This window comes from Centropristis striata, chromosome 7, assembly GCF_030273125.1.
Source record: "Centropristis striata isolate RG_2023a ecotype Rhode Island chromosome 7, C.striata_1.0, whole genome shotgun sequence".
Lineage (NCBI taxonomy): Eukaryota > Metazoa > Chordata > Actinopteri > Perciformes > Serranidae > Centropristis > Centropristis striata.
This window is the reverse complement of record NC_081523.1, coordinates 29,007,366-29,034,765: the sequence shown is the minus strand read 5'-3', so window position 1 is coordinate 29,034,765 and position 27,400 is coordinate 29,007,366. Positions and strand designations below refer to the sequence as shown.

General features: G+C 39.2%; 1 protein-coding gene and 1 long non-coding RNA gene across 10 annotated transcripts in view; one reads left to right on the top strand and one right to left on the bottom strand.

Annotated features, from left to right (window-relative positions):
* arvcfb (ARVCF delta catenin family member b) overlaps positions 1 to 27,400 on the bottom strand; it is a 256,104-nt gene that overhangs the window by 172,896 nt on the left and 55,808 nt on the right. The gene's annotated exons all lie outside the window — the stretch shown is intronic.
* On the top strand, positions 582 to 3,775 carry LOC131975364 (uncharacterized). Its single transcript, XR_009394716.1, has 3 exons — positions 582 to 622; positions 2,729 to 2,778; positions 2,854 to 3,775. It is a non-coding gene; the product is annotated as an uncharacterized LOC131975364 (long non-coding RNA).

Here is a 27,400-nt window from a genome sequence, read left to right as displayed (position 1 = left end):
TGGGAACGTCCTGGATCGATGCACACAAGCATCATATACCGGACTACCTGTAAGGGAGTGTTGATATGTTGATGTGAATCAATACTTTCTCAGCATCTCTGAGAATTCAAAGGTATCATATCGAATCATATTAATGAGAGATAAAATGTCCGTTCGAAGCAAGAGAGCACTTTAAATTTGATCTAATAATTAGATTATGGCCATGGTGTAAGCTTTCTCACTACTGAATAGTAGACTTGCATTCACCATGTTTAAGTTCTTTTATTTACTGATACAGAGAGTGATGACTGCAGTGAGCAGAGGGCTCTTAGTGGAGATGACTTTGCTAGATATGTTACTGAAAAGAAGCCGATAATGTTGTCTTCCCTATCTCCCCGGCATCATAAACTTCTTGGAAGTACAGACAACTATAAACAGAGGTGTCACACTCATCCATTAAGGGCAGGATTTTGTTCCAAGCAGAAGCACACCTGATACAACAAATCAACTCAGTGAAGACAGTTCAGTTGATTGAATGAGTTGAGTCAGGTGTGCTCCTGCTTTGTTGGAACAAAAACCTGCAGCCATGTGGCACTTTCATGGATGAGCTGGACGCTTGAGTACGGAAGAAGATTAGGGTCAGGTAGGAGAAGAAAAATAATCAGAGGAGGGTGAAAAAATGAATTATGCACTTTGAGAAAAAAGTTGAAATGTCGAGAATAGTCAACTCTTTGAGTTCGGTAAAGAAGACTGCACGCTACAACTTGATTTTCCTCAATATGTCTAATATATGTCTAAAAAATTCACATTTATGACATAAAAGCAGATCTTCCCAAAATAATAGTTGTAGTAACCAACTAAATCAGGGGATTTTAGTACTACTACACCCTTAAATATTGTGCTTATTGCTCATTTTATCACATTGATGAAAATCAGGTCCAACTCAAATCAACTGTTTCTCTGAAAACAATGTTCCTCTGATGACTTATTGACACTGGAATAATGAATCTGTGAATATCTTTTCAACTTTACCGAACACAAAAAGTTGATTTTATTCTCGTCATTACCACTTTTTTTCTCAAAATTAGTGATGGCCAGATGAAGCCCCATGAAGCCTTGAAGCTTTCCATCCAATTGGTTCAAAAAAAAGTTCATTTCTCGAAGCTTCATGTGCACAAAAAACCCCCCCTGCTGGTCAAAACTTTTATTCTCATTTTAACTATTTGTGATGGCCTCTTGGCTGTCTTGCAACAGTGTCAGCAAGGGAATAATCACTGCCAAGAACAATTTAATTTGACTTTGTATGACTCATTTATTCATTCATTCATTCATTAAATCTGTTTTTGATTAATGTGTGGGTAATCGTAAGAGTCTATAAACCCTTCATCAGGCAAAGAACTATATTTGGTAACTTCAGGTAATATTTTGAGAAAAAAATAGCAAATTTACTAGATTAAAGTGGCAAATCTGCGCAAAAAAAGTCGCAAATTTACGAGAAAAAAGTGGAAAAAAACGTATTTCTCCCAGATTCACCGTTTTAATCCTTAATAGGACACTCATTGAAATACTTTCAAATTCCAAACTTCAACCCTAGACAATATTGGAGGATATTACATACTGCCAGAAAATGTAAAAAAAAAAAAAAAAACATACGAAAATAATATTTTGAGAAAAAAGTTTACAAGATTAAAGTGGCAAATCTATGAGAAAAAAATGGTGAATCTGGGAGAAAAAATTGCTTTTTTCCCACTTTTTTCTCGTGAATCTGCAACTCTTTTTTTTTTTTTGTAACTTTGCCACTTTAATTTAGTAAATTTGCAACTTTTTTCTCGAAATATTACCTGAAGTTACCAAATATAGTTCTTTGCCTGATAAAGGGTTAATGTCAAGAAACATGTCAGTATGATTTCAGTCAATGTTTGAATAAATCCAATAGGACATGAGATGTTTATGTTAAAACTGTTGCAGTGTTTTCCAAAGATTAGACAGTGATTGTGAATATGAATACTGGGGTGATGATGATGACTTCATTCATTCTTATTAAGAAACAATATTTTTGCCACTGTGCTTGGACTCAATTTCACGGGGATCCATTGCACTTTGTATATTGTTCATATATCACGGCAACACTCAAACCACTGCCTGAAGCAGCGAGGCTTCAAATGTCATCAATGACATCAATCGCCCTTAAAGAAACAAGCCTCGATACACGATTATTAAAAGACTTCCAGGATTTCTCGACACACACTCCGAAGCCTTTCCACAGCCCGTCCCATCACTGCTCAAAATCGTATTTCAACATTATGCTCGACATTTCAACTTTTTACTCAAACTGCATAATGAAAGAAAAAAATTCCTCCTCTCATTATTTATTCTTAATCCTGCTCCGACTGGCACCCACAAACATTCTGACCATGCATACATGACTGGCTCCACACTACAGAAATCATCATTAAAATATGATTTTATATTCATCCACCCAATGGTTTTGGTGATATTTCTGTTTTGGTAAAACACTGCCCCTTCTGGCACATCAGTTCAGGCAGAGAGTGGTACTGCACCACGGAAGTCAGTGAGAGGCTTCAAAAACAAATAACATAAATTCAGGTAAAATCAGAAGGAGATCTCATGATTTTAGAAAGCGATATTACTCTTGTCCATTTCACATTAATGACAAACACAGCGGTGTCTGATGGGGTGAACACCTGGATAGAAGTAAAATAATACTTTAACATGTTCTCTTTGGTAGACTGTGTTTGCCGAATTACAAGAGATGCTTGGGCAGATCCAGAAGCAATGGTGAGTCTTATATTATTACAATATTTGGTCAGTATTTAGAGCCCCATTGTTGTTCTTCTTGGTTTTTTTTAACAGAGTTCTGCTGATCCAGACACCAGCTCAGACCCAAACTGTGCAGCCAGCAGACGTTCATGACCTGTTTTAATCTTCTTTTTTAACTTAATTTGTTGACTCCATCCTTCTGGTTGGCGCTAGTTCAATCCAAAGTTCATTTTTAACTGCCCGTTGTCTTTGTACATCCATGGCTCCCACCGGCAGCAAAGTTAAACCACTTGAGTGAGATACGTGTTCCAATCCCAATGCAGTCCTCTGTGCCCTATCTTGCAATGTTAATGAAAGTGAAAAATAATTTGTGCATCTGCCCCGTGATTTGAATTTGCTTCAAAATTGAAAGACTTTTTCCTTGGCCCATGGAATACACTTCTACCAAGTTTCCTGAAATCGGGCCAGTAGTTTTCCCATAATCCTGCTGACAGACAAATAACCAAACCACATCACATGACAAGTTAATACCTGTCAGTGGTGATGAAATCAGACAAGTTTCAAAGCCTAGTGTATTCATACCAATAATGAAGTACGAGAGAGTTTGTTTGGCTTTGTATGTTTAACAGAGAAATCCAATATTACTCTGATACTATTTCAAATGTTTGCCTGTCTTTGCACTAAGCTAAGCTGCTCACTGTGGCTCATATTTAGACAGGACAGATATCTAACTCTGAGCAACAAAGCAAATAAATGTTTCACTCAAAGTGGCAAAATATTCCTTTAAAACACATCTAACTCACATTACCACCAATGCATCTTGTCCCAAACTGGAGCAATGTATGTGTTTATCATTATAACACTGACAGCAATGTTCTTTACAAATAATCGATCTGGTATTGTAACAAACAGTCTTAATGTCACAGCCTGAGTCCACACAATGCGATCATTTGTTCAGCACCCAGAAGGCACTGAAAGAATGGTGTACTGATGAGCTGGCCTCAGCCCTGCTGCAGAGAGCTTGCTTGGCCACTGATAACAGGACCGGAGCTGAAGGGAGAGAATCCCATTACAAATAGCTTCATTAGGTCTGTCAGATTGTGCAGCTGAGGTGGTACATCTCGATTGACCCTGCACTGCCTCTGCTCCCCTTTGGGGTCAGAACGTTGGCCCCTCCTGGAATAAAATGCATCGCTGCTCTTTTTAAGGGGACTGTGTGGGAGCCCTGGCAACAAACACACACACACACACACACACACACACACACACACACACACGCACACACACACTACAGTCAGAAAATAACAGACTCACACTGCAAGAGGCTATGACACTCAAATGTTAAGGGAATAAATTAACTAATATGCAAACTGAGGTTACCAAGATCAGACTGTTACACAAGTAAACATGCTGTAGATGAATTAAACGTGAATAACTCCCAGTTACAAACACTTCAAACAGCTGCTGGCCTGTTTTAGCAGTGATCGATAAAAACACAACTATATACACTGTACATCAGGTACTGCATTCAGACAACATGGGTCTGTGTTTAAATGAACAACCTTGTAGGGAGCAACATACTTAAAGAGGAAATATCCTGAAAAACTATTTTTTTCCAGTGCTTGTGCACATACATCAGTGTATCTGGAGTGGCTACCCACCCACAAACTGTGACATGAATCAACCATGTCAGATTTTGTGGCCTTCCGGGATCAGAAAACATGCCATTCAGACTTGGCTCCTGTTTCTTTGTCACATACCCTTTTCGCGAACCTGAACCTATCTAGTGCTGGGCTGGTGCTGATGCTGGTTTGCAGTTAGTTCAACTTGTAATCCTTCTCAGAACCTGTTTGCAACAACAATGTCGGACTACATTGTTTCTCTACAAATGTTGCTCCTGGCTTTGTGAGCCACTTTGGCATCCAAACACAATTGTTACAACACATTTGTGGTGTAAGGAGACAGTTTGTCTCCGCTACGGACAACTGCTTTGATTTGGCATCCATAATGAAACTCTGTGTTAAATGGCGGTCACAACATTTTTGTTAGTCTTCTTGGTCACAATGATCCCACCCCTAGCCCCTGACGTAAGCAGCAAATAGTTGGTACTGCTCTGGAACCAGGTTTCCTGTCCTAGAGCTGATTGTTTGGCTGTTGAAGCGCTGGTTTGAGATTAGGCGCCGGCTCTGAACCGGCCCTCGAACTGCCTTGGTTGAAAAGGGGTGTACAGACTAATTGGAATACATAGCCAAGCATCTACTACCTCCTTAAAGATGTGCCATATTTTTCTTGCAAGTTGATCATTAGAGCAGACTGTTACAGATATATTCAGACAGACAGAACATTAAAGCATGGAAACATGTTATGGTTGAAACCCAATACAAGTAATACAAGTCTGAACCTGAAAATGAGCATAATATGTCCTCTTAAAGCAAACTCAGTTTATTATTATTACTTTTTACTTTCCAAAATACTGCAAAATTACCATTTCCCTTTTCCAGACCTGGAACTGTTGGGTTCATTTATCTGTTAGTGACAGCTGTTTGATTCTGTTCTGGAAAAGTTTCATGTGGACTCAACATCATTACACTATTAGCTATCTGGCATGTAAAATCAGGCATTAGAGACTTTTTTCTTTGCCAAATATGTTTTGGTAGGAAATGCACTGTAATTGCTTGCTGGGTTTCAGTATATTTTGGGAAAAACTTTTTCAAATGAACGAAGGGCTGCTTTTTTGTTCCCCTCAAATTATAGACAGAGCTTTACAAAGTAGAGCATGATAGACAGCGAAGACAAGGGTTAGTACATCCCAAATCCTGCCTGTGATTTGGTAGCGTAGTCACAAAATGGCTTTGGTTAATGGGAAGGGATCACAGACCAAGTGTTATTAAAGGAAACCTGCTTTGTCTTGTGCTTCAGGTCAATTTGAACTAATACCATGGTCTTTAAATAGAACTACAGGAAAAAATAGATATATGTATTTTGGATTTTGTGGTGAACTGTCCTTTTATGTTAACCAAGTGCCTAAACATAATTATAAAAAACATTCATCAGGCAGGGATGCAAATAACTAAATTGTCAGTGAATGAACATTTTAGCACTTACAGATGCATTTATTAAAAATATGTCCTTAAAATTATCACACGAAAAAACTCATAGGGGCTTTGCAATGTAGTTCCTGCTGCATATTAGTAGTATAAACATAATTTGTGGGAGACAGTGCTGCTAATTACATCACCAAACGTACTTAGCTTGTGTATCCTGTGTAGCTTGCATAAGTGAACCTTCAGAATTAAATTTGTAGCTTTAGAATGACCTTAATCAAGGTGTAGCTTCACATACATTACAGCTAATTAAGAAAGTCAGAATCTTGTGCGTGCCTTTACTGACAATGTCACTGTGTTTAGACACACTTAAGGCATTTAGAAGATGTTGTGGAATCAGCCTTAACCCTAACCCAGTTTGCTAAAGTATGAAAAATAACTTTGTGGCAGAATGTTTACAGATTAGAGTGCACGATTTATTACAGGTAGCCACTAAAAAGTCAAATGAGGCACAGTGGACGGCAATACTCCAGTAATGGGGTTTTTTATGGCGATAGTGAGACTCAACGTACATAGTATCAAGGATACGTGTAAACAACATAATCCAAATAAGACCTTCAACGAAGTATGGCCAATAGCTGGATTACTGTGTGTGTATTAGCAAAGCTACTGTTATCCTGCACCTGCAGGAGGAGGAAGAGGAGGAAACCCACAGGAGGAGTAAGAGGAGGAAATGAGCCGAGACATAAGTGGCAGTGATTGAACTAGTGCATGTCTGCCCTCATTCATAAACAAGGATAAACTGTCACATGCTTGTTGACGATGTGTCTCTATGATAATGCTGGCGTGCATCCCACCTGTGAAAAAACAGTTAATAAGGAGCTAATCATAGAAAAAAAGAAAAGAAAAACAGCATAAAACAGAGCTAAAAGTCAAAGATTTATCCTTAACGGGTGTATAGCGAGAATTGACAAAATCTTAAGGAGGCCATCTGACACATTTAGATGTGGAAAGCTGTTTTTCAGCGAAGTGGCAATGTTTTACAAGAAATGTGATTACACACACAATGTACAATATTGATTAGTAAGAAAGAGGTTTCTTTGTGGTGCAAATGGCAGTGAAACAGGTCTAACAGAGCAGAGATAACGTGTCATTCAGGTCTCACAGAGAAGAAGAATCCAATCACAGGAGCTGAATCGCGCTCCTGATAACAAAGATAAAGTTCAAAGACAGATTTTAAAATGGATATCAGCTTCCATCGCTGTATCATATTTCCACAATCAAATCAGAGCAGAGATAGATATGCTTCACGCTTTCAAAAACAACAGGCGGACAATATGCTCCGGAATATGGGATTGTATTGTTTTGCAGAGTAAATGAGGCAAATGATTCCTGACATGGAGTCAATAGCACATAGCTGCCCAACACGGTAACAGTAATCAAAGAGCATTTTGGGAATGGCAATTACACAAGTGTCTGGGGAAATAAAGAGAAACTAAGGACACAGCCGTCCAATTGCAAAATGATGCATGTACAGCATCCTTATCAGAGCTGACGCCCACAGCGAGAACAGCCTGATATTGTGAGGCTTCTTCAGTCGGTTGAGAGTCAGCAGCTGTAGGGTTCACCAAAACAAAACACAAATTAGGCTCATATCTTAGCTGGGAAGGAGTGAGAGCATGCTTGCTTAGACAGGAGGCCTCATTCTAATCACTTTGATCAAAGCGCTGACAGTTAAATCTGCAACACACTTCTCAGTCTGTGTAAATCCCAAATGTAAGTTGATACAAACAAAGAACTCCTAATTAGCTTTAAGATCACAGAGGGGATGTGAAGTGATGGAGGTTGCAGTTCTCCTTCAGCTCCTCAGCATCAGTTGTGGAAGGTTGAATCTGGCATGCAAAAGTCACAGCGTTGCAGACACCCTTGCTTGTTTTCCACACTTAGGCGTCTTATTTTGGGGCGCCCTCCAGGGCACAGCGGTGCACAGAGCAGTGTGGTGCATGACTGGAGCGAGTCAGATTACCCATACTGATGTGCAGTCTGGTTCATGTAGGCTTCATCTCTCAGGGACCTGTGAGGTGAGTTCATGCTGCATGAGATCCCTGAAGATGTCCCACTGAGTCAGGCTGCTCCGCCCCTCTTACTACCAAAACATCTTAAAACAAGGAGACTCCTTGGGTCTCCACAATGCTTTAAATCAAACATTTAAAATAGAAACATGAGTCACTATCACCACCAAGCACTGTGAATTTACGAAAGAAGTCTCGTGGACATTACAGCTACAGCTGATACAAAGACAACAGCTCATCACATTTAAAAGACAGGAGGAACACTGTGTATGCAGCTGTGCAACATTTGCTGAAGTACTGTACTTTAGGACCTTTTTATTATACTTGTATTTTGCTTGAGTATTTCCATTTTCTGCTTCTTTATAACTTTTCTTGGCAAACTGTGTACACTCCACTACATTTATTTAAAGTAATTGCTGGACATTTTGGTTACCATGCTGAGAATAAAAACATTAATAACCCTCTCGTGTCTATCCCACAACCAGGAGACTAGAGTGTGGCAGTTATATTAGTTGACCAACATTATATGCTCACTGGCATGTATATTGTCCAATATGCACTGATTTGAAAACACTTGTAAATAATGAAGAAAACAATGCTTGGGGTAATTTAGAAATTGTGAGAGTTATTTTGTTTTTATTTATTTACTTTGTAACATGTAATCCATTTGAAATAGAAAGACAGGATATTTTATGTCACTTTTTGACACAAATTATGAATTTGGTGCAGCATCCCAACTTTTTTGGAATTGGGGTTATAATACTTTTATTTTGGATACTTTAAGTGTATTATGCTGATAATAGCGATGCACTTTTCTTTTACTTTATTTAGAATCTGAATCTCTTCCATCACTGCTGATAAAATCATTAAATGAAAAGGCTCTCAAGTCAAAAATAAAAAAGGTTCACTCTTTTCCATTGCACAGCTCCTCATTTTCTTCTGTGCTTTATATAATTGGAACAAACTGTGAGCTGATCTGACACATGCCCCATATTGTATTATTTTTAAATGCATGTTTAAAACTTTCTGTTTTTCACTGTACTCCACGGAAATTTCAACCAGCTTCAGGATGCATGTTGACCTATATTTCTCCTGTGCTGTTTAACTTGGCTACTTCAGACTTTCATCTTAAATGCCCTTTTATGAGTTATGTAAAAGCACTTTTTATTGCTTTTCGTGTGCTACATAAATAAGCTCGCCCTGCCTTAACTGTTCTTAAAACACATATGATACTGCAAACACAGATAATTAGGTCTTTTGAATTGCACTCTATTCTCAATTTACTTGTATCAAATATCCATGTAGACATTTGGCTACTGACACTCATGGGTCACTGTGGGTTAATCATTCAAGCCTGTGAAATTCCTTTCAGTGTTTTTGTTAACCAAATGTAGCGGCTTTTGATAAGATATCAAAGCCTGAGGCGCCATGGCACCATGCAACTAGCAAAAGAACCGAACTGTGTCAACATGAAAAAATGACCAGTATTGTAGATGAGAGATGGACCACAGAACTGTAAACGTGGAGGGAAACCAGCCCCAAAGTCCTCTGTGCACACCATTCCCTGTTTCCATCAGTGAGAAATAAGTGAAGCATGTGACAACTGAAATTAAACAAATTGGTACAAATCAGGAGTACAAATTAGTTTTTAGTCAATGTGCTACTTTATTGTTTAATAAAAGTCTCCCAAAATGCCCCTTAAATGGGATCATGAGCGCATAATGTACCTCTGAATTAAATAGCAGACAGAGTAACAGTCCGTACAACCATTCAACAGGCAGTATTCTATTGTCACACAGGCAGCAGTGCATAGAGTGAAATCAATTGTGGAACTTTGGCAAACCTACATATAGTTGCTTTTGTTTTTACTTTAGCCTTTGATGGCTTATGGAACATAGGCTGCTGATGAAGTGCATGCATCCATCCCCTTCTGTCTTGGGCCATCTGGATCCAGGCGATGCCATGGCAGTCCTCCCGCCTTCATCTCCCCTTCAGGGCAGCAAATTACCACCAGCCAAATGCTGATAAATTTTGGATGCGGGCAGTAAATCTGTCTGCTCTACCAGCCACTTTGGCAGGTCACCAACCTCGTTCTGAGGTTATTTTCTATTCTAAAAATCTAGTCGATTGGCAAGCCATTGAAAGTTTTGGGTTAGAATTTCAAGCCTGGACGAGTCACTCAACTGACTTGTGGGCTCCATGTCAAAGCAGGTTTCTGATCCCTTGATGTTGAGGTTCCCTTTGTGGTCTGAGACTAACGTTTTGTGCAAGCAGCATGACTCCCTGTATTGCACACAATGGTATAACCATTAATAATGCATTCATTCCTAATCATTTGCTCAATTTCAGCCTCCATTGGCTGTGATAATCACCTCCTCTGAATCAGTTCTCCATCTTGGATAATTTGAACTCATTATTTCACCAGTTGTTCTCTGTGAGAAATTGTTCAGCTCTGCATCGTCCATGTTTGGCTTCTCATCATAGTAAGATTGAGGGTTTTTTTTCTCCTTAATTTTGCGGAACAGACAAGGGAATCTTGTTGGCCTTTCTTTTTAGTACTCCCAATGTGTATGGCAACAGTAGCGATATGCTTACAGGGCAGATGACAGGAACAGCAGTGGTGGCCATGCATACCCCGATTAAACCCATCCTGATGCACCTCAATCACCACAGCACTTGTTGACGATGCCAGCTGCAACAACTACAGCAGGTGTACATGAACAAAACACCCCACTTCCCCACGATCAGGTACGACAGATGCCGTTTTCAAACACGTGCAGCTAGCTCTGGTCCTTAGAGGGCCTTGAGTGAAACAAACAACATTAACAGAGAATATAAAGGTGCACAGTCTCACCTTGTGTTTGTAACACATGAGACACAGTGTGCAAGCCCACATGGGAAAAGAGAGATTAATCTGTTATAGAGGGGAGGTTGGCACCGTACAAGGAGCAAGGTCATTCCCAAACACTGGCTACATTGTGTAGAGACAGATGTGAGATACTGTAGATCTGTCGGAGAGAGAAGGAGTAATGTACTCAATAAGAAAGCAGCACACAGTGTTCTATGTAGACGGTGTAAATCCGGTCTAGATTAGATAGTAATACCTTTTCTAATTTGTTATTCTTTTTAGCTACGACCAACAGCTCTCCGGCTCGCTCTATCATTTGGTTGGTCCACCTTTTGGCGGCTGCAGTTTTCATCCTAGGAGGTTGAAATTGGGTATCTGTGGTTTGTGTTCATGGTAATTGACTGAAAGGGAGAGAGACAATGGGATTTGCCTAACTTGAAAGGCATACAACTTCCGAGTGGAATCACAGACTTGCAAAGGTTGGTCATGAGCCAAATGACAGCTGATTAACTTGTTATGCCAATTGGCAAAAAAGTGGGAGTGGGAGTGGTCTATGACAAAAAGGACTTTTAAACAGATGCAAGTTCGATGGCCAAACTCATTAACAATTTGTCATAGACCCTTGTTGGAGGTATTGATCTCAGCAGAGTTCCTCTTTTATTGGAGTGAGTTAGTCGTATAGGGGGAAAGCCTTTTGCACTTCTGGTTTTGATTAGCCATGCCCTTTCCAAAACTCGTCAACCCATTTGTTTCTGGACACTTGTGAGGGGGGATCATTTGTCTCAGCAGAGACTTCCTCTCTCATTGGTGAGTTAGCCCCACCTTATACTTAAGCCACACCCCTTTCATAACTCAACAACTAGTCATTGGTGCATGAAGCTGTGCCCTCCCTATAAAAATGGCAACTTTCTATCTATAGAGCTGAAATCTGCCATGGAGGTCAAGTGTTTGTGAGGTTCCGTCATGCACATATGTGGTTGCAGCGAATTTACAATTATTTTACATTATTACAGATCATGGACATAGATTCATATGGGTTGATATGGATACATCACTACCAGAAAACTACTACTAGAAAAGCTTAAACACCAACAATTTGGTTGTAATCATCAATTTTGATTCAATCCCATCTGCACTTAGTGAGTGTGTTTGATGTCCCTTATTGCTTTTTATCAAAATGTCATTTGGAGAAAAATAATGGCTTTAAAAGAATCTAGTGCAAAAAATTAACAAAGATCTTTTGAATAGACTTCATTCCCCTGCCATCATTTTAAGCATCTTTGTGGTAGTGAATGGCTAAAAAGTCAAATAAAGAAAATACATTTGTTGGCAAGATTTCATCATTTATTCATAATCTCAGCATGGTTGGAATGCATAAACTTTTCTCACAAATATTAAAAATTCACTCACTCTACTGGTTTGGTTTGACAAACAACATGATAAAAAAGTGATTTGTATTGCCAGAGAGAGTGTCAGGTAAAATGTGAATGTTTGGGCGAATGTGTACTGTATGTCTGTGTGTGAGTGTGAAAGAGAGGGCGATATCATCCCCCAACACTATCACTAGCGCATTTACTGTGGCACCCGAGGCTATACCTACTCGTTTACAGGGAGGAAGACAGGTTAATGAAAAACTATTGATTCTCCCTCTGTATCCCTGGAGATGAGGGGAAGTAACACTAATACTTCCGAACTTTGTTTTCCTCTTCTTTTGACGGTCTGGTCATTCAGTGGTCACTGTGGGTCTTTGGGGAGAACAGAAGGGGGATCTATGTGAGCAGTGATGCTGTCAGCAGCGTTTAGCGAGAGAATAAAGGGAGGACAATAAAGGTGAGGAGGGGGAACAGAGGGAGCGATCAACCCTGGCCCAACTCTGCTTCTCTCATTCAGAGAAAGAGAGAAGGAGAAAGAATGAGAGAGGGGTCCTTTAGTCAGAGAACATGAGTCTTATTTTACTCTATTTCACTCAGAGCAGCCATTCCTGCTCTCTAACTGTTCTATATCATGTGAGAACAAGAGTAGACTAGACCCATATACCCATATATATATATATATATATATATATATATATATATATAAAGCCCACCTTCACCAATTTGTCCATATGGAAATCAATTTACCGGTCATTGGCAGTACGTAACCTGTGAAAACAACAACTTTATCAAGTCTGACCCTGATGATGCCATATGACAGCCTGTGTTAGGAATTCTTACAATCAACAATCTCTTGTTATTCCTTCAGCTTCATGTGCTTTAATTTGCAATACTAAAACGTCAGAGTATTCCTATAAAGGTACAAATTAAAATGCAGGGATTCACAGTCTACTGCTATAGCACTGGACAAACTCGCCATGTGCTTCCTTCAGCATTTAAGGCTATATCCAAGCTTTACAGTCTCATAGATTGGACCCTATACACTGTGCGATAACAACAATCTTGCAGGTTCACTGCATGTCACATTGTGTGAGAAGGGTCTAATAAAATCTTGGTTGCAATCTCTGGCAGAGAAGTCAGATTGTGTGTGTACCTGTGGACTGCAGTGCTTCAGTGTAAACAGGAAAAATAATGACATTCTGTGCATGGATTTTGTTTTTTTAATTTAAAAATGGTTCATAAAATGTCACATCAAAAAGTGTATTCTGGACTTTTTTGTGCTGAATTATGATTGTTATTTTCAGCGTTTCGTGTACTGTAGTAGTTTTCAGAATCTGGTCATGAATTCCTGACACTCAGAATTTAACGCAAGCTGTCTTTGGTCACCAAAGCTCTTAATCAACTGCTGGTGCCTGGTCTCATATCATAATCTAGGACCACCATTTGAATAAAATCTTCTCATAAGTAACAGACTAAAATCAGATCCCCACTCAAATAAAAACAGTACAGGTTTCAACCTTTCATGGACATAGTGATTATTAGCGAAGGCGGAAGTGAAGTGATGTAAAGAACGGCAAAGTCTGCGTAAGAAGGAGGTCAGGCTGCATGAATGGATTTGAACTGGGGCACCATGTCCTAAAGGTCAGTGTTATTTTCAGTTAAATAATTGTACGTAACTATGTTAATTTATAACCACATTAGATAATATGTCGCATACAGTTCAGTTTCACAAAGGACCCATTGCCTGAAAGTTTAAAACTGTTGTGTGTTTCGGTCTTTAGCTGGTAGTGTAATATAACTGTAGCCCAGGGGGGGAAATCAACAGCCTATAAGCCACCTGAAAAGGATGACAGAGATCAATGACTGTGAGGCAGAGACTCCACCTCCCCTTTTCTCCTCCATGTGTGGTCTCCCTGGAGCCCGGAGGTCTTGCTGTGGGCCCATACTGGGAGCCAGTGAAGGGAGAAATTGTCACCAGTCAGCAATCAAACAAAATCAGCTCCTGCCTGGAAAACGTCATGGTGTTACATTTTGATCCTCTCTTGTCTGTTAGAAACCTATCAAGCCATAAACCAGAGAGTAGATAATAACTGAAGAATGTATCTGGGGGATTAAATAAACCTGGTAATACCCTCTGTATCTGTTAACATATCTTTCATTCAAGCATTTTACCCACTGACTGCAACAGTGGAGCTGATTTTTGGAATATACTCTGCTAATCCTGGCCTATTATTTTTGGTGTAAATAAGTGAATACATTAATATAAAAAATAAATCAGTGATATTTTCAAGTGTCTAGCAAAATCACAGTGAGTCACATGATACATTATCACGGCAGTGTGAAAGTCCTTTTTTGACCCAAATGTGTGCCCTTCCTGTATAAAGTGCTCTTCATTTGCAGTGTTCTGTTGTTTCAAATGGGGATAATTGAGGATATTTTTGCAGGTCACTTCAGTTTGGAGCTTGTTGAAATTAGAGTTCATATACTCGAGAGGGGCTCCCACTTTGTTCTCTACAATTACAGCTACGAGAGGGGGATACAACTGCCACTTTGACATCACACAAACTCACACATCTGGATATTTAAATGGAGACTCCCAAATGTGCTTTTGTTTCCTTGGAGTTGAACCTCATGTCTGTCCATGTATACATATACATACGGTGCCTCCTTGGTCTTGAACTTCTGCTAGCTTAGTTTAGCACTGGACACAGACTGGAAACAGGGGGGGAACAGCTAGTCCGATCTGTCCAAAGGGAACACAATCCACCTTCCATCAGATACTAACTATTGGACACCTTATATAGAGTCCTAGTGTGCCCAGTTAAGGAAGTGCTTTACACACAACTCGTTAATAATAAATTGTTTTTTAGAAACAAAAAGTGTGTTCATTTGTAAGCACTGGAGCTTCTGCTAGATCAGTTAAAAAAAAACAACTTTGGACGGATCCAGGCTACTTCTTTTCCTGTTTCCAGTCTTCAAAGCTAACCATCTGCTGGCTGCATTATATTTAACATATGAACAGTAAAGTGGCATCAATCTTCTTATCTGACACTCAGGAGGAAAGCAGATAAGCAGAGCATGTCCAAATATTCCTTAAACCTGAAACTAAATACTACCTCTAAGTAATGAAGGTAAAGATGTGTCTATATATCACTCTGTTTTATGGACCTCTGATGTTTCATCTGGAATGGGTTGAAAGCAATATAATTTTAAAGGTTTATTTTAAATGTGATACTTATAGACTGAGATTGCATACTTAGTCCTCGATATTCAAAACAGCTTTCCAAAGAATTTTATGATCAACTTTGTAAGAAAGCATGTGAAACTGCATTTAGCTGACAGGGACAGTAAAAATCTCAAAACTGAGATTAGCCGCAGTTTAAGATAAAATGAGGTAAATGTCAATAAATACTGCATACTGGTCCCACAAAAATAAAGACACTGTGTTAAAAAAACCCAATATAAATAAGAACATGTACATGCAAGACAATTCATCCCAGCATCTGTGAACAAGCTATTGCCATATTTAGTCATTACTTAAAATCAAGGCAATCAAGGCAAGTCTACAATGGTATAAGCCCTGGCCCGCTTTCACATAAATCAATGGGAGCAGTCAAAGTGCCGGTGCTCAGAAACAACTTGTGGAGCTCACCGAATCTAATATGGGCGAGCTTATTGACACTGGAAGGTTGCAGAGTCCAAACACAATTTATTTTGTTGTTATTTCAACTCATTGCATTCTGCCTCTGGGTGCAGAGAGCTACACAGTCGTAAGTATAATGACATTGGAGCCGCTACGACTAGACGACAACCTTACTGTTGAAGCCCAGGAAGCTGGCTGTGTGTGAGGACTGGTTGCTACATTTGCTGTACAAAATATGAGATGTAGGATCATATGAAATCTGTTTTTATTTAAAACTCTGCAAACTATTGTCCAATACTAGATATCTTAGCATATCCTCCACTGGGATCACATCAGTGTTGTGGTGTGGAGGGATGGGGGGCAGTGACCCTTCCCTACTTGCTACCCCCCTATTTCCAGCACCGCTGCTTGGACCACACACACCTTTGAAGTCAGCCTTCATTTTTATCTCAACTATACACCTGGCAATGTACTCAAAACTGCTTCTGTGATCATTCCTGCTCCAATAGGTGTTTTCATCACTACATTTTACACACACACACCAAAACACACACACACACGCGCGCGCGCGCGCACCAACACACCAACACACACACATGCACACGTGATGAAAACAATACCAGCCGTCCAGACTGTGCAAATATTTTATCCACAAATTATCTTGGTAAAGTACTTGTATTTCCATCCACATGCTTTTATAAACAAAAAACCCTAACACTCAACATATCCTAAAAAGGTTTGTGCATGTGTTAGGGCTGTTAAATAAAAAACATGTTGCTTGCACCCTCCTAAGACTTCACTCAGTCGTCACAGGTACCTCGGGTTGACAGCACATCACTGGATGCCCCTGTGGTAGATAAAAATATGATGAGGTGCCCTCCAGGCTGCCCTTTCAGTGGACAAAATGTGATAAAGTGCCCGCATACAGCAGGTGCCCTTTTTTAATATATTTATTATGGAGTCCATCAGTGCAGCACATTATGTTGACCAGTAGTGGAAAATAGTAGTTACTGGACTTTGCATTAACTCCATTTGTATGAATTTTGCAGATCTGGTGGAACATTAGGTCAAAATATTGTCCTACATTGGGATGCAACCCTGCCTATATGTGAGAAGAAGAATCTTGGTGTCATTTCTGACTGCAGCTTCAGTCTCAATAAACATATCAAATCTATAGTTCAATCCTCTTTTCTGCATCTTAGAAACATTTTAAAGATTGGACTACATCTACGAAAAACCTGAAAACCAGCTCACCTTGACTATTATAACTCTCTGCTCTCTGGCATCTGCAGGAAAATCTCTATCCTGTTTACAGTTCATTCTCAGCCACCAGGGTTTTTAACTCAGACAGAGATAAGACCATACAGTATTTCACAGATCCTGTATGCTTACAGGCATTCCTGCACAGGCTACCTGTTGTTTTATTAATCATATCAGCCAGTCAACATCAGCCTTTTCTGATATATTGTACATGATACAGTTTATTTGATGCTCTTAACCTGAAGTATCATGCATGAATAATTCAAGAGTAGTAGTAGCAGCAGTAAAAGTCAGCGGTATAAAGTTTTGCTATTTTCAGACTGTGAAATTTCCATAAATTGTTCATATAGCATCAATTCATAAAATCATAGCTGTGCTTGGTGTCTGCTGGGTTATTGGTTAAATATTAATACACATGAACACCCATCACACGGATGCAAATTGTTCTGCTATATGCTGCCAAGATTAAATGTATTTACATCTCATGATTCTGTGATATTCATCGTTTGTGTTTCTATAATAAGAAGCCAGGATGATTGTGAAGGGTAATGTGAGCGAATACATCCATACAGATCTATTTTTCTCATATGTGTTTCAGAGAGAAATGTATATATGTCAGAGAGGAGGAGGTGAACATAAAATGAGCTCTTTATTATAGGTTGCATGTGGGAGGAGAAGCCTCCGGTCAGAGGTCTGTGTTGAGCTTTCTGTAGCTGCTGTCTAATCCACCATCACCTCCCTTAAACAGCATGAGCACCGCTTCATGCCAACGCTGCGTCCTTGAATGTGTGACTCTTGTGGAACGGATGGAAAAGAAATAGAATAAATTAGAAGAGGGAGAGGAGGAGGGACAGGCAAGGAGATGATTCAAATGACGGTTCGATTTGTAGCTCCTCATTAGCATAACTTCAAAACATCGCAGCTCCATTCTTAATAATACATGCGCTTTGAGTCTCCCATTGAATCACCTCGCACTCTGCAATATTTCTGTTTTTCTATTTGTTATGAGGCAACGAGATGTGTGAGTGATAGGCAGGAAAGGAAAAGGAGGGATTCCAGCAAACACCCCTCCCCGTGCCTCATCACACACACACACACACACACACACACACACACACAAACACACACCCTCTTCCTCTCCCTTGTCTCAGTGGGGCGAGACAGTGAGACATCCTGATCTTTGGTTTATTAAAGGCAGCCTTGTGTGTTATCTGTGAGCCAGACCAGTCGCACCAATTAACATTCCAGTACAGTGTTGGGCTGAACTCCCTCCCTTCCTCTCTCTCCTCCTCACAAACACATACATATATTCAATTAAAAGTTAGTGACATCCAACTCACACTGTATTCACACATATATAGTGCACCGAAAAAGAAAAAAAAAAAAGAAAAAAAAAAAAAAAAAATATATATATATATATATATATATATATATTTTAAACATTTCAGGGAATTCTATTTGAAAATACAAAGAAATACACATTATATTGCAAAATGTAAAATTAAGGCAACTTTCTGTTTTCTTACAGTAAAAACTTTAAATATAATGTGATTTTTTTTTTTTTTTAAAGAAATGCTAAAGAAAATTCTGGCAGAAAAAGTTGTCAAACATGTACCATCATGTTAAAGTGAAAAATATCTAAATTATTCTACAGATATATAATAAATAAATACAGATATTTACTGTGCATTATCAGTATTTTTAAAGAAATGATCTGTAAAATAACCTATGGTTGTCGACTGTATTTGACAGGAAGTGCAACTTTTTCGGGTTTTTTTTTTTTTGTAAACCTTTTTTTGAGTTACCATGATAAAAGTATAATTTTAACAGACATAAATAAAAGCAGGCTGAGGGAGGTGAAAGCACACAGCGCTCAGCCGGCAGAGGAAAGTGATACTTGGGTTTCAAATATACAATAAAAAGAAGCATGAAGTGAATCTGGAGCTGACACGGGCAGAGTCAGCACAGAGAGATTTATTCTGGCCCGGCTTCACTGGGTCGTTCAGTCTACAGAGAAACAGTGAAAAAGAGAAACAGATGGAGGTCTACTGGAAAAAGCTTTAAAAGAGACCAAGAATAAGCAACTAACTCATTCGCACTTTTTCTTACAGACATCTGTTGCAACACTACATTCCTCCATAAGCTAAATTAAGTGGGTGACTGAGTAATACATCAGAAATATTGGCATTTCATCAAATAATTCATAAGGTAATGGAGTCAGTCAGTCAATTTTATCCATCCATATATCCATATATGATGGATACGATGTTGTTTGTTAAAGCATTTATATTTTTTTATATTGACTATGGATTTAATGACTAAGAGTGTCACTTGTGATGACAAACCCACCGAGAATGATCAGCTGAGTGTGCAATTCCCCTCAGCTCTACGGTACATTTTAGTATCTTCCTTCTCTTTGTTTCATAAGGAAGCCCTCAGTGGCAAGGGAGAATCATCTTTGAAGTAAATCTGAAAAGCTTATTCTCCTGTGTTTATGATTTTAGAACAGGTGATAAAAAAAGGGTTTTGCCAGGATAATCTTTCTAAGTTTCTTAATTTTTCTTTCTGTAAAACACAAGAAAATGTTTTGCTAGGATCATTATTTGAAGTTCCTGGATTTGTCTGTGAGAAAATAGATTGGATAAGGTTTACTGTGAATAAAGTAAGAAAAAGTATCATGGCAAAGTTTTTTCACCAAGCAAAACCTTTTTCACAGACCACCATCTTTAAACTGTGAGATCTGTGTTTGTGTTCCGTCATAATGTCCAGGAGTGGTGTTTTTTTTTAAATAAACCTAACCCTGTTATTTTACCTACCTTATCTAACCATGTAGTTTTGGTGCTTAACCTTAACCCAAAGTGTTTTTGTTGTTGTTGTTGTTGTTGTTGTTGTTGTTGTTGTTGTTGTTGTTTTTTTAAACTTTGTTTATTAAGTTTTTTCACAATAAAACACAGACATACAGGAACACTCAGAACAGAATCTCCACCCCAAAAAGTAAAAATAAATAAATAAATAGATAGATAAATCATAATAATGATCAATAGATGACTAAATCTAAGATAATATAAGTTAAAAAGAGGACATATATAACCATAAAAAGGAGAGAATTTTCCGGGAAAAGTACAGTACATACTGAAGTACAGTACATACTGAATAGTATTTAAGCGGGTCGTCATCTTAGCACAATGAAATCTGTGGTTGTCCTAATTAACTTGAGTCATGCAGCTCTGATTTCTCTTCCACATATTTCAGAAAAGGTTGCCAAATCTTATTGAATTGGCCAGCTGAACCTCTAAGTGTGTGTTTTATTTTTTCCATTTTCATATAATATAAAGTACTTCTGATCCAAAGTGTGTGGCATGGAGGGATGGCATCTTTCCATTTCAGAAGGAACCAAAGTGTTTTTAACATCGGTCATCACATAACAATGACAACGAGTTGCTGCTGTTCAGAAACGTTCACTTCAAACATATTTGAGGTTCTACGTATCTGTGGTTTAGAGAAACGTAAAAAGACATTTATTTTGAAAATGGATTGGGCAAACCTTTAAGACACAGAAGATAAGGTGTATATACCAGGTAACTGCCTTTCTGGGTTTGAACTGAGCCTTGGAATCTGTCTGTTACGTCTCTCTGCACTACAGTGTCTCCAGTAACAATAACAGCTTGTGCAAAAAATATCTGATTCAGTTGGATTGCACTTTTTTTTTTTCTCCTTTCACATACAACCAATGAATATATTAGTCGTCCCACACTGGTGTATAACATGGAGGAGCTAGAGCCAGTTGGGAGGCAATCAGAAGAAGGCAACTTGAGTTCCCTCTGAATAAGAACAAAGCAATCCTATTAATATAGAGGCACTGTACATTCACAATTTCTCTCCTTTGGCACATAAGAAGGCAAGGATTTGTGTTCAGAGTTCTCATATATCATTTTTGTCATTTTTGTAATGACAGGCAAAATGACAACTGCAGCATTGAAACAGAATTAGCAGGTCTCTGAAGGGCTGGAGCTGTGAGCAGCGAAATCATATAAAGTGAACGCTGTGCAGTCAAAAGAGCTTACAGTCTTTGTATAATGAATCAAAAGAATGGCACATTAAAACATCAATTGAATCATTTGATCGTCTCAAATATTCTTATAAAACTATTTCAAGGATATTTCTGTTGATGGTGGACTCACTCTGAGGGTATAACACACAAACAGGTTCCTTTTCCACAGCTGATTCTGACCGACCAGGCTGTACCGGAGCCAAGTGCACAAGCCCATCACCCTACAGATACTGGCAATTATAATACAATTAAATGAAATTATAATGCAAGTCCTAAAAGAAGTGCAACTAAGAAGGAAATCTGAGTGCAAATAGATACAATGGCAGTAAACTGCAGCCCCTTAAAAACCTCTATAATCTTGTGCCAATACATTAGCAATCGTGACTGGAACAGATTCCAAGATATATATATATTCATTACTTGGACTTACTTTAAGAAGAAAAAATATAAGATACTTAGTGGAGTGCCACTAAAATAACCTAAAACTTTGCAGGCGACCTGCTGGGCCCTTTAATGAAAGTCTAAACTTCACTATATGTGTTAATGATGCACTGAGATGTCTAACCCTTCCTCCAAATTGTACCATCTCTCCTCCCCTCCATCGGCGTGCGAGGCAGTGGGTGTGCGGGCCCCATCAGGGAGGCGTGAGGCATGAAGGACGGCCAGCCGTACACACCACACAGGAGATCCCCAGATTAGTCACGCTTGGCGGTTCTCTGCCGCTGCCACCCTCTGCTGCATCACTGCCATGCATCCAAATACAGTCTCAAAACAGCACAGGAAAGGGCAGCACTACGCTACCTGCTATCATGATGCACGCACTGGAAATAAACAGCATCACTCTTTGCCACAGCATTGGGCAGTAGATAATTATTATCACAAATAACATAGCAACCAATGTGCATGAAGCATATTAGTACTTGTGTTTGAAAAATATAATGAGTGGGTAATACAAATGCATTGTTCTTTTAATTTACTTCTTTTTTTTCACCAGTCTATATCCTGAATGCTTTATTCATCAACAGCTGTCTGTGGAGCTGCACAAGGATCAAATGGGTTTAGAATTGGTCATTATACAACACAAATTGATATATTGTACACAATATCTAACTGTACTGATGATATTCTTCTGACACTACATACAGTATGTGCCAGATGCACTCACCGGCCACTTTATTGGGTAGACCTGTGCAAATTGTTCGTTAACGCAAATGTCTAATCAGCCAATCACATGGCAGCAACTCAATGCATTTAGACATGTAGACATGGGGAAGACGAGCTGCTGGAGTTCAAACCAGCATCAGAATGGAAAAAGAAAGGTGATTTAAGTGACTTTGAATGTAACATTGTTGTTGGTGCCAGGCGGGCTGCTCTGAGTGTTTCACAAACTGCTGATCTACTGTAAACCATCTTGAGCGTTTACAGAGAATGGTGCGAAAAAGAGAAATATCCAGTGAGCCTCGATGCTTTGTTGATGCCAGAGGTCAGAGGAGAATGGTCAGACTGGTTGGAGATGATAGAAAGGCAACAGTAACTCAAATAACCCGGTACAACTAAGGTATCCAGAAGAGCATCTCTGAAGACACAACACATCCAACCTTGAAGCAGATGGGCTACAGCAGCAGAAGACCTCTACGCCGCTTTATTAGGTACACCTTGCTAGCTAATGAAGTGGACAGAGAGTATATGTGTTCATTCAAAAACTGCAAACAGTATGCAGTCAAAACTTTACTTGGAGCTATGACAATATGGGATGGGGGGGTGTGACTACCCCCAGTAGTTTGTGTCAAGTAAATGGGAGTCTTGATTTGTGCCTCCTGGGAACATCTGGCCCGGTGTTCCTAGTCCATAAATGTGAGGTCCTGTTATCCATGTTCCAGTGCTCTCAGACCATCTGTGGCGCTCATTCCCCCTCCTTGGATGTGACGGTTTGTTTCCCTTGTTGATAGTTTGTTCTTGTTTTCTCTTTTTTTTTCGTTGCAGGCATCGTTGTCCATGGTGTGAGGACGGCAGCGTTGCTTTAGTTTTTTTTTCTATTCTGTTACGCACACTACAACATTCATACACCATCTCTTCCCTACACCACTGATTTCACTGATAATCACGCTCCACGATTTGTTAATATTTAGTTGAATGTTTATTTAATTTTCTTATCTTAATAAATAACTTTTGTTGAATATTGAACATAGTGTAAACTCTCATTTTAGCATGGCACAAGAGTCAGGTTGTGACTATGACTTAATTAGTATTATTTCGCAGCCACACTAGAACATTAAAGAGACTCTGCACACCTATTTGTGATTTCTCTTTCTCTAAAATATAATAATTTTATTCCAAGCACAACAATGTGAGACATTTCCATCAAAAACCATCGCTTTGCCACTCTAACTCAGTACCACACACATTAAAATTACCAGAACATTGGTCACAGAGGTAGACAAGAGTCTGCAATATTTATTATAGCACAATCATGCATTAACAGTATGAACTGACTGACCTTAAAACAGGTGTTTCTTCCTGACCAGTTTCTGTGCAAACATCTTATCTCCAGGACTCTTACCATAGATAATAATGCAGTCTTAACAGGGAGGGTTTCTTTTTGAGATAGTGAAGTTTCCACACAGTACTTTTGCTTTGCATGGAGTTTATGGCACAAAAAAAACAACTCATTATGTTTAACTCCCTTTAAGTTCTTGTTCATCCTGGCTTGTTTTTTACTTCCTGCATACACACATTTCACAATAACATTGCTCAGACTTTCAATATACTTTTGATCTGATGGAATTTTCAGCATATTGTGTTTACTGTAACCCATTTTCTATATCTGTATCCATAATCTATGTCTATTGTCTGTTTTATTATTATAGCAGTTATTATAGCCGGGACTATTAGGTTAGTTTTGTTTTGTTATTATGCAACAAAAAGTAGATTTGGGAGCAAAACACTCGACACTGCTAAGTACAATGAATTTGTGATTAAAATGTATTATGGCAGATCAAAAACTTTCTTTTGCAAATCCAAGAGTTTCGCTTTTGTATCCAAAAGTTTTGCTTTTGTATCCAAACGTTTGCATGCAAATCCAAAAGTTTTGCTTGCTGTTGAGCTAAATCTTGTGGGAGGGACCTCGGCTGAAAGATATAAGACTCGTCTCTACTGGCCAGTCTCCATCGAAGTGACAGTTCGGCAATGGCAATATCCACTGTAAACGGGAGAGGGAGTTTTGATGTCCATGAAGAAAAAGGAGCGAGAGCAATGTTGCCAAGCTGTCACTCCTATCGAGACAAGCCAGGGATTTGTCTGACAGCTTTCAGGGTAGGTCCCGCCTACCAGATGCAACAGCAAGCAAAACTTTTGGATTTGCAGGAAAAGAGTTGCAATAAAACGTCTTTTAATTGCAATGTTGATGGTTTTGGTCTCAAACCTGTTTGGTTTGATTGCATAAATCGCAAAAGTAACTCCATACACGACTGACTGTGGAAATGCAAAAAGAAAAAAATAATAAGTTATACACATTTAGGCTGGACGGTGACCTTTTCTGCCAGAAGACCAAGAATCCAAATTTCCATACCAACACAGAAGGAAACTAAGGGGATCCCTGACACTGCCAGTCTTCACTGCAACAAACTGAAGACAGCGGTCCACTTGGGGTGGCACCATCATTTGTGACCATTTAATAAAACACCCACCACTGTTCCCCATGAAGCCCACTGGAGCTTAGTGCACATTCTCTCCCCACTCCTCTGGAGGATATAATTATTCCTGAGAGCAGCTGTAAACATATGCCTCAATGCTATACAATATAATTGCACTGAAAGGGCCACTTGGTCCCAAAGCATTTCTATAGTCTCACTAATGTGGCACCAGTGACAGAACAGGCGTGTATTTATAGTGGCAGGTTGACTGTGCACCAAATACACAGGAACCTGACCACATCCATGTCTGGAGTCTCTGCAAATATCAACTTTACACCAGCCACACCTACAGCACAGCTCCACTCTCATTTATTCTGAGGTCAAACATGCAATCTTCTAAGAAGGCTTACAACCTCTTTTGCACTGTATGTGCCTCGCCGCAGATGAGATGTTGGAAATGGCATGTTACGACTAGGGTTAGACTCATTACTGTAGTAAATGCAGGCAGGAAGAACTTGAAGGCTTTATCATTACAACCTGTAATTTCCTAAAAAGATTGCAAATTTGACTGTGGACTAGAGCTGACTGCACGGCTGCAAACCCATTTCACCCGCTGTCTCGACCAATTCATGGTGCCAGATCATAAAAAAGCTCTTCTCACTTGGTGTACATTAACTTATTAAAGTCGTTTTCCCCGGCTCATTAATTTGCCCTCAGTGCATAAAATGATAAACGGTGGCTTCAGGCTTATTCTGACACTGAATGAATCAAAATGAGTGATAAACAATATTTGAAAGCTCGGGATGACATGAACTCATTTCAAAGGAGACATGGCCTAAATGTCTCTTGGAAGCAATTCTATTGTGGAATTGTTCTTGTAAGTTATGTAAAATAAATGTCAAGGTCCAAAATAAAATTGAATGAGTGTGTATCTGCACCATTTTAAAAAAGCATGATTAACTCTAATAACTTCCCCTCTATCTTAATTATTTGGAAAACAGGCCATTGCGGATCACTGGGCTGTAGGCCAGCGGCCATTCTTCCTTCAAATGAAAACAAAACACCAGCTTCTCAAAGGTTTCAGTGGGAGAGAAACAGAGAGAGAAAGAGAGAATAAAGTAGAGCGGTATTGAGAAAGCTGGGAGTTCATGGTTATGGGCCTGCTTGCCCTTAGAGACAGTCTGTGTGACTCCCAGCTGAGGCTGCCTTATTAAAAGTCCTCCTCTGCACATTCAACACCACTGTCAGGAAGAAGTAACTTCAAAACTTTTTGGAACAATTTCATTTTCATTCAGCTGAGGAGAAGGACCGAGCTGTGCCAACTTATAATGTATGCTGTTTGGTATAAGCAAGGGTGACCCTTGTGGGAACTGCAAGTCTAAATAGAATAGTTACTTGCTAGCTATTGTTAGTGTCACATTGTTCTGCACAACATGTCTATAGGTAGAACTTAATGTAACTGAGCTCACAAACCACTGAAACTGACTCGTTACGCAAGAAGAACAGGAAAACTATGTGAAATTTTAGACGGATTAATTCTGTATTATATGATTATAATATGCTTGGTTTAAACTGTGCTGCCGTGTTACATGTATCAGACATGTGGACTTAAGTCATTGTTTTGATGGCAACTTGATAGACAATAAATGACTTAAGGCTTGACTTGGACTTGAAAATTGAAGACTTTGGACTTTACTTGAGACATGATGACTCAAATGACATGTCTCTGTATAGTTTGTTTATGCAAAATATTCAATGTTGACATTAAAAGTGACTTTGAATGTGACCCGATATGTGAGTGCATTCTTGGAATGGCATCACTATGATTGGATGAGCACCCTGTCAGTCAAGCTTCTTGTGGCTACCTGATGGTCTATAGATCACATCTGATCATCATCATCATTATGAGTCATCACTTCCAGATTCAAGACTTTTACATGTGGAAGGGAAGGAAAAAGGAAAATTGCTGGATGCAAGATCTGCTCATTAAAGATTTCTGACAGCCAGACCTCAACATCAACATCATCGTTTAAAAACTCGTTCAGATCAGTCAGTCAGTGTCTGAGGGCTGATGTTAGCCAGATACAATCTGTTCTCGCACAACTCCATAGCTGTCTAACGTTAGCCTGATAACTGGTATCACTTATAAACCCTCAATAAACGTTGTTCTAGAGACAGAGCGCCATGCATCATACTCTGAAGATCACCGGGGGGGGGAAACAAGCTATCACTCTCCATTGACTTTGTATTGAAAGAAGGTGCCTCCTTGACAAGTTCAGTTGAATAATTCAATTTTATGTTGACTTGACTCAGGACTTGAGTCAAGTCTTGAGAAAATTGACATGGGACTAACTTGAGACTCAAGCAAATGACTTGAGTCACATATCTGACATGTAAGTCTATCTCCACAGTGCTGTGTCAGTGCTGGAGAACACAATCATCTTGGCCTTGGATGCAGCCGCAGTGATAATAGTGGAAGAAGAGAAGAATGCAACCTAAATTAGGAGGCCAATGGCAGGCTATATCAGGTGAGTCAGACTAAATGTAGTGTATTAAATTTACATTGAATTGAGAACACATGACGTCGGAAATATATTCACCTATGATACTCAACAAGTTGCTTGAAGATTAAGTGCAGAAAACCTGAAAACATAAGAGTTTAATCCATGAGCTTAGGTTTGGAGGGGCCATATTAGCCCACGCCATGTATGCACACA